General features: G+C 43.3%; 1 long non-coding RNA gene across 1 annotated transcript; it reads right to left on the bottom strand.

The window, feature by feature from the left end:
- Positions 1-1,339: 1,339 nt before the first annotated feature.
- On the bottom strand, positions 1,340-4,910 carry LOC109279725. Its single transcript, XR_002086315.1, has 2 exons — positions 4,740-4,910; positions 1,340-4,113 (listed from the first exon to the last, which is right to left on the bottom strand). It is a non-coding gene; the product is annotated as an uncharacterized LOC109279725 (long non-coding RNA).
- Between the last annotated feature and the right edge of the window lie 3,215 nt (positions 4,911-8,125).

Genomic DNA, 8,125 nt, shown 5'->3' with positions numbered 1-8,125 from the left:
ACGTCCAGCTTTTCACCCACCAGTACCCCCAAGTCCTTCTCGGCAGGGCTGCTCTCAATCCCTTCATCCCCCAGCCTGTACTGGTACTGGGGGTTGCCCCAACCCAGGTGCAGGACCTTGCACTTGGCCTTGTTAAACCTCATGAGGTTCATGCTGCTGTTAAGTAGTGGAGTCCCTCTACAGCTGTTTGGATTGCATTTGGAAATAAACAGATTAAAGAGTCGTTTGCATTAAATCTAAACTTTAGACAAAAATTGATATTGAACCTCTTTTCTGAGTGAGGAGGGTATCTCAGCTACTTAAGACAAGAAACTGAGCAGGAACAGTGTAATAATCTCTCACTCACTCCCATACCATGTGAGGAGAAAGATAAGCTGTGAAGGTTGTTTCCTTTTTTGATAACAGGTCCATCCTGGCAAGACAGATGGCAAGCCAGCAGAAGCTGAACAACTTTGCTATGCCAGTAGTGTGGTACGGAGCACAGTAGTTTATGAACCCCTGCCCCCCTGCCCGCTGGGCTGGGTAGGGGCCTGGCAGCCAGCCAAGGTCAACCCACCACACCATTTAATGAGTTTTACCTGTAATCAGGTTTGTCATGACATTCTGCCTAGATTTTATAAGATGTGGGTGCCAAAATCCCGTCTGTCAGTGGTGGCAGCAAAGGAGTGGCAGTACACTACCCAGTTCGGATACCTGCAGCCTGGCAAAGTAGGGGTGGTGGATAAGAGGAACTTAGGTGGGTGGCACGTACCAGCTATGGTAGTGTGCTCAGTGCTGCTTGGCTTGGAGAAGACTTGCTTCTTAGAAACCATTGCTCAGGGCTGCCTTTGAGCCGAAGAGCCAGTGGGAGTTGTAGAAATGCTGCTTTACTTGGAATACTTCTTCCAGCACAAAACCCAGGAGGATGGCTGTTTTATATGGCCGGGGTTACTGGGACTTAGCTGTTTTATCAGGGGATAGGCTTCACGGGCCTGAATAGCTCCCTTGCACTTCTTGTTTCAGGCCCGGTCATGGCTTCATCTCTACTTGCAAAAATCCTAGCAATTGAGGGAATCCTGCTCCCTCCTTGAAAGTAGCCATAGCACCCAGCAGTGCAGGGAGCAAACATCTTAGAGACTCATCAGACTTTTCACAGTCAGAAGAAAGAGAGCAGGGCCAGTGCGAACCAAGCAATGAAATAAACAGTTTGTAAAGCAGCTTTAAATTCTTTTAGCATATTTACTACTGTAAATGCACAGAAGAGTCTGATATTAGGTGAAGCCTGTGTCCAAGATGGAAACATCATTTAACAAAGGGAAATGAGAAGGTGGTCATTTCAGAAAGTATCACACACACAGAGGAAATTCTGCAGTTTAATGCCAGGTAAGAATAGACGGTTCAAATTTACAATCAATCAAGCATAATAATTTTTAACACCCAGCTCTGTTTTTCCAGGAAAACTATTTATGAAGTACAGAACTGTAAAGGTTTTTCTCTCTCAGCACTCATTAAAAATACTTTATACTGACAGCTTTCTGTAATCATTGCAAAGTCCCAGAAGATGTTTTTAATAGAAGCTTTCCTTTACCAAGCATCCTTTGCTTTGTATCAGCTGTCAGAGAATGACTAAGACCCTTTTGTAAAACAGACATGCCCAATTTGAAACAAACCCACGGCTCAGCAATGCAAGACAACACATTTACTCTTTCTGAGGAGAGAAGTTATTTTAAATTGGCTTCCTTGTTCCTCCCTAGAATCAACCGCTGTTGATTGAAGCGTGCTGTACCACAAATGCTAAATCACCATAACTTAAAGATATAAAGTTATGTTTTGATGTTGCAAGTATAAACATAACTCCTTTTTTAGTAGTTTTTTTCTAATGAATACTAAAGCCAACTCTGCTCAGGATCGGTTTGGGACTGTGTTATATGGGTGCACAAACACACTGTGATTAACAGGATATTTTTGAAGGGGCAAACAAGCCTTTGACAGCTAACTTCAGACTGGAATGAGCTTCCTGCTCATTCAGGTAGGTGGGATGTTTTTAGGCAAGGCCCATCCAACTTTTTGCCAGTTGTATGTATAAGCTGTACAGTAAATCAGCTGCCAGCACACTACTTTCATGAGGGAAAAATGATGGATAATGTGTAGAAATTAGGGTATATACAGTATATTGCTTTTCAAATAAATAACAATCACTCCATCAGTAATTCATATAACCAGTGTGTCTGTAACAGGGCACTTTATTAGCATGCCAGCGGTGCTCCGTGGAAATAAATAGGAACAATTCCAAGACTGCCAGGTCAGTACTTCACCACAACTACCTGCACAGTTCTGGTTTAAAAAAAAAAAAAAATCCCATGAAAGAAAAAGACAAAATCTTCCAGGAGCAAGAAACAGTAATTTGATCAGTGTTAAGGCAGCGTGTGGGAAGACGGCAGCAAAAGGTGCTTGCTGGAGAGAAACTACAGCTAGGGATCAGTGAGCAGATGGCTCCTTCCAGCAATCCTTGCAGTGAAGCTGAGCAGTCAGTCTCTTCCTACTGCTGCCATGACACTTCTCTGTGCGTACCACCAAGACAGATGCTGTTCCTAAGGAAACCTCGAGCAGAATATGCCAGCAAGCAGAAATTCAACACTTGCAAAGAACCGAAAGGTGCTTCCTTATTCTTATGGTGCCATAAGAATTTTTGCTATTTATAAAAACTTAAAAAAAAAAAAAGAAAAACAAAGGACCCTGAGACTGAGACCATCTCCTCTCATGGTTTTGTTGTACAGCCAACCAGTTTGTGGTGCCCAGTGAAGGAAATGTCTTTTTTTCAGGTCAATCGATCACTGCTGTGTGATGCTCCACTAGCTGTGTGGTGATTGAAGGGCTTTGTCAAGGAGTAGGAAAGAGCATGGAGGGAATGCGAAGCGTGAAAGCGTACTGCTTTGGCTGTGTAGATGCATGTGCACAGCCATACAGCTTGAATGGATCTATGGTGCTGCTGCAGCTGGCAATCAGAGAAGTTCCTTCCTGATTGGAGTGAGACATTTGGGACATGACCTGCTCCGGGGTCACATGAGGAATCAAGAGCTGCTGGGACTGATGATCCTGGATCCCACTCCCTTGCCATTGGCTTCAGTGCATGCAGCGCTCTTAATGTCCTTGAGTCAATGAGCTAGACAAGGATGGTGCCAACTGCAATGCTTGGAAAGGAAAGGCCTCAAAGCAGTGAAGCAGATGTTGTACCAACACCTTCTGAATACCCTTAAATTTCCTCCAGTCTTCCTGCTTTCATTAAATTTGTATCTTCTTTTCTCCACCTTTCCAACAGCAGTTCAGTAACCAGCAAAACGGCTGCCACCTCATTTCTTTGGTCTTAGCTACTGGAACTTAACTGGTAAACAGGGGAACTCTTCATTCCTCTCCAATTATGTCGATGCAATGTGCCAAGTGCAAATTGTTAATCTAAGCATATTTCAAATCACTTCAAAAGCACGAAGAAGGTGCAACTCCTTCCACTTTACAGACACAGGGAGAGATTAAGCATTGTACAGGAGACTCTGCTTTGATTTTTAGCAGAGTTCAGGATAAAATCCAATGTACTGGATCCCAGGTCTTCTGCTATAACTGTGGTGCCTCTTGGGCTTTTTCTAGAGTAGGGACTTAGAAGTGCATGAGAAGGATGTGTGAGATAATGAATGGTAATTAAAATCTATTGTAAATCTAGTGTACGCTTAACACCTGCTCCATTCATTGAACTTGAGCATGAAAAAAGCATTCTCAAAGATGAGTGAAAGGAAGTGTAATGTAGAATAGCAAGTGAAAGTGGGATGCTTCTTTGCAGATACTATTCACAGCAATCTGAAAACCACCAAATGGCTATGGAGCCCACATCTCATTTTAAGAAGTGACTGGAGGATGTCCCACAGGAGGGCAGTGAGGCAGCACCTGCTGACCATCAGTGGGACTTAGGCTCCTACCTGTCTTTGGGGTTTTGAAAAACAATTATACCCACTGAGTCACTGAACAAGGGCTGCCAATCCCAGGAGGTTTCAGGATGTACATTTTCTTTTAGCGAGATTCCAGCATAATGTAGACTCCATTTTTTGGTCCAAGTGTGGCTTTTGATTTCAGCTGCAAAGGAATCTGAAAGAAAAAAGAGCATCTTATGTACAGTTGTATGTATTTGTTTATGTGTGTATAACACCCCCACATACAGGCAGACATTTTTGCTGGGGGACCAATTCATACCAGGATTACTGTGGAAGCTGTAAAGTACTTGTTTTACAGTCAGCTGTGGTAGTATAATATTAAATAGAATTTACAGCCAGAGGCTGAGGCAGTGGTTGCCCAGGTATATTGTAGATCTGAACAGAAAGAAATTAACTCTGTAAACTCTAGAGCTGCTGAGTAAGTGCCAGGTGCAATACATACAGCAATAGGCATATACTAAAATGCTGAGATCCCATGAAGGATCTACACCCATTCTCTCCCTGTACAAATCAAGATATTTTGGCTGCAGTGTTGCTACAATGCTCTCCACTAAGGTAGGGGTGTGTAACTGTTTTGTTGGAAAAATCATAAAGGTTAAATCACATTTTGATTAAAACGTGCAGTCCAGGCCTCTTATCGCTCCTTATCATGGAAGTGGCTCTAGCAATTTTCTCAAATGAAGAGAAAGTCACAAAGGCAAGTATGCTGTCCTGTCTAGGACACACTGTCAACTCACTGATGTTGACAAGCATGGCTTTCAAGCCTCTGCATGTACAAACCTCAGTCTCTGAGCAGGTCTTAAATTGAAACTTCTGCAAAATCCTCAGCAGAGTCATTTTTGTCTCCAGCAAACCCATCTTCATGCCAATGCAGCCACGGGGTCCTGCCCCAAAGGGCAGGTATGCAAAGGGATGTCGTTCCTTCTTGGCCTCCTCTGTAAACCTAGAAGGTGCAGAGATGGAAGCTGGTTCAAAAAATGCTTTTTGCTCCTGATTCCATGTTTTTCATTTACATCTCAAAAGGTGGTTATTTCAATTGGTCTTAATGAACAGGTCAAGGTTACTATTGATGGATTACGTCGTGATGGGCCTGATGCCCTTAAGTAAACAGATAATTGACTTATGGCCATCAGCCTTTGTCAGCTGGTGATTCCAGGAGAGGACAGACAGGCATCAGTATTACTTCCAAACTGTCTTTAATGAATTGCCTTCATTCAATGACTGTGCTCAGAAGAATGATAACTTCAGGTGCAGACATGCTGGCTGTTTAGACCTTTGCATGTATGAGGGAGAGATTACAGCTAAGAGGAAACTAATGGGCTGCAATGTGAACTAACTAGAATTAGCAACAGCGCTTCCCTGCTGTGCACCGCAGAAGCAGATCAATAGGAATTTCTCTCTGAATCTTGCAAGGGGAGATGAAATCTCATGAGATTGGACAGGCCATGGAAGACAGCTATTACAATTCAGTACACCCTCTTGGCTCAAAGAGACCAGGTTCCCAGTTGGGAAACATTGAAATTGCAGACATTTCTGTTCTTAGAGTTGAAGTACCTCAGTCCAATTGGAAAGACTGATTAATGTGGCAGTCTGTATGCAGATCTGCATCAACTAGCTAGCTTTAAAATACTTGATCAACCCATTACAAATGAGTTGGTTTTTTTTTTTTTCTTACAAGGAAGGAAACAAAATTCCTATTTGAACAGCAGTCCAAAGGAAAAAAAGTAAAATGTCTTTGCCAACATCAGCAAAGATGGATGTATACTGGACAGAATATGTACAGACAAGAGTACAGAATATGAGTCAGTACAAGTTATTAGGGCCAATGCATAATCAACAAGGTGAGGCTCATCCTGGCTTGTGCTGAGTCGCTGATCAGAGTGGCTCCTTAAAATAAGCAAACCTTTACAGCAGTGGCATTACCCCGGAAATCTACATAGACCTCCCATGTCATAAGGTGTTTGGAGCTGTTCTGGTAGTACAGAACTACTTTTCCAGTTCTGTGTGTGGATAAAGGTTCTGTCCTTCGTGTATAGGTGGTGCTTAGTTGTCAGCTGAGGTTAAACCACAAGTCATCCCTGAAAATCTCTCATCTGTTTGGATAGTTTGCAAGAACTTTAGACTTCTAAGGCCCAGAGAACTCATGCAGAGTAGAAACTGATGAGAGGTCATACAGGCTATTTTGAGGTTTGGAAAAAATTAATATTGTGTATTTCCACTGACTCCATCCCCATGCTTACATATGCTAAATAAAATTGGGATACTACGGCAGAAAGTACTACAGAAGCCGGTAATTTGAGACTGAAGGACGATTAACTCATTTACTGAGCCTTGTTGCATATCCCATGCAAACAGGGTAATGCAATTCTTGCCTTGCTCACCCCCATATATCATTCTGGTAAATGTAAAATCTCGCTTGTATTATTCCTGAGGCAGATTTCAAAACGAAATATTAGAGGAAAAAAGGCTGTAGCTGAATTAATTTATTTTTTGTTAAGCTCTTATTTTATAATTCTTACGAACATTACCAACTGATACAAGCTGGAGAGAGTGTTAGTAATTATACTTCATTCCTCAGGGAAATTTCAAAAGGGAATCTCAGACACATTACAAACAGCACCGCATGAGTCAAGGGGACTGCAGCCCCCACTATCAATTTTACCGCATAATGCGCTTTCATACTACTGTTAAAGTGGTGAATAAACAATTAAGTCAGCATTTCTAGATAAGCGTTGCTAACCCCCTTCCCCCCCAGACTTCCAGTTATTGCTAAGATTCCTCCCCAACAAAAGCTTTGGGCCTCTCTAACCCTGGCATTGCTCTTCTTCATGGCCTAAGGTGCCTGATAGAGCATATGCCAAGATTTGCTCCAGAAGGAGCATTGGGCAAACCCACCTACACAATACACGTGTTCTCCCGCTGGCAAAGATGGTTCTGGGCTGCCTGCATCACACCCAGTTGTTTATGGAGCATGCACTTTTTTTCTTAGTAGACTTTTCAATGTAGTGGTAGCTTAAAATGCAGCTGCCCCCAGAACAGCTTAAAATATAGCTGCCCACAAAACAAAATTGTGCTTCCAGATAGCACTGCATCAGCTGAAACTCTCCCTGTAAGCTCAACTCAGCATCTGTAAGATAGGGCAGGGTACACAAACACAACTTGACAGTGCCCCCCCCCAGCTGAAAAGAATAAATGCTCCATGTGAAATATGTCTTGCCAAGCAGAGCTAAGAACCCAGGATCCTAACTTATGGACAGAGAGCAAATTCCCAGTGGGAGATGGGATAGGTTCCCCGCTCACAGCATACCCACACCGTTACAACATCTCAGGTAAAAAGGCTGCTCTAAACCAGCCAGGAGCTGGATGAGCTTCCTGGATAGCTCCATGCCAGTGAATATGCTATCTCATCTCAGAATTTCTGCATCCAGAGGTGACACTATTTGCAGCATCTGATTTGGAAACAGGTCTGAAAACCTGCACCACATTTCAACCTTGACTAGACCTTGCACTTTCTGTGGGATGTGCCACTATCACCACTTGTCTAATTCGGTAGAAATAACATATTTTATGATCTAAATTAAACTGTGCTCCTCTTGGTGGAAATACTGCTTTGGGTGAATAGCGGTTGACTGTGGCTGTGAAGGAGCAGCAGGATCTGGTGCCTCCACTGGACAGGCTGGAGTCCTGCACCCACCCTAACGCATGAAACAGCATGTAAGGCAGGCCTTTGATCTAAACAGGCCCAAATAAGGACTTCAACCCAAGAATGGAAAGCACTACTCCACGTACCTCTCAGGAATGAACTTCTCAGGCTCTGGCCAGAACTCAGGGTTGTGGTGGAGATATCCAACTGCGGTTTCAATGACAGCCCCAGCTGGAATACGCTGCCCCAGCACTACACAGTCTTTAGCTGCTTCCCGAGTGAACCTGCAACAGTAAGTGTCATGTATCCCAGATGATTAATAAAGGTAGAAACACAGCAGGAGGGAACCATAGAAGTCAATCTCTTCAGCTGGACTGACCCCGCAATTTCGGAAGTAACACTTTCCCAGAAGATAAATACAGCAACCATAGCTGATGCTAGTGCCTTCTCAGGTTACAATCATCTCCACCTAGAAGCACGCAGCTCCAACCCAGCTGGCTAACTTTCGCCCTTTTCACAGTAA

The sequence above is a fragment of the Aptenodytes forsteri genome, unplaced genomic scaffold, assembly GCF_000699145.1.
Source record: "Aptenodytes forsteri isolate BGI_AS27 unplaced genomic scaffold, ASM69914v1 Scaffold56, whole genome shotgun sequence".
Classification (NCBI taxonomy): Eukaryota; Metazoa; Chordata; class Aves; order Sphenisciformes; family Spheniscidae; genus Aptenodytes; species Aptenodytes forsteri.
This window is presented reverse-complemented; position numbering and strand designations above follow the sequence as displayed.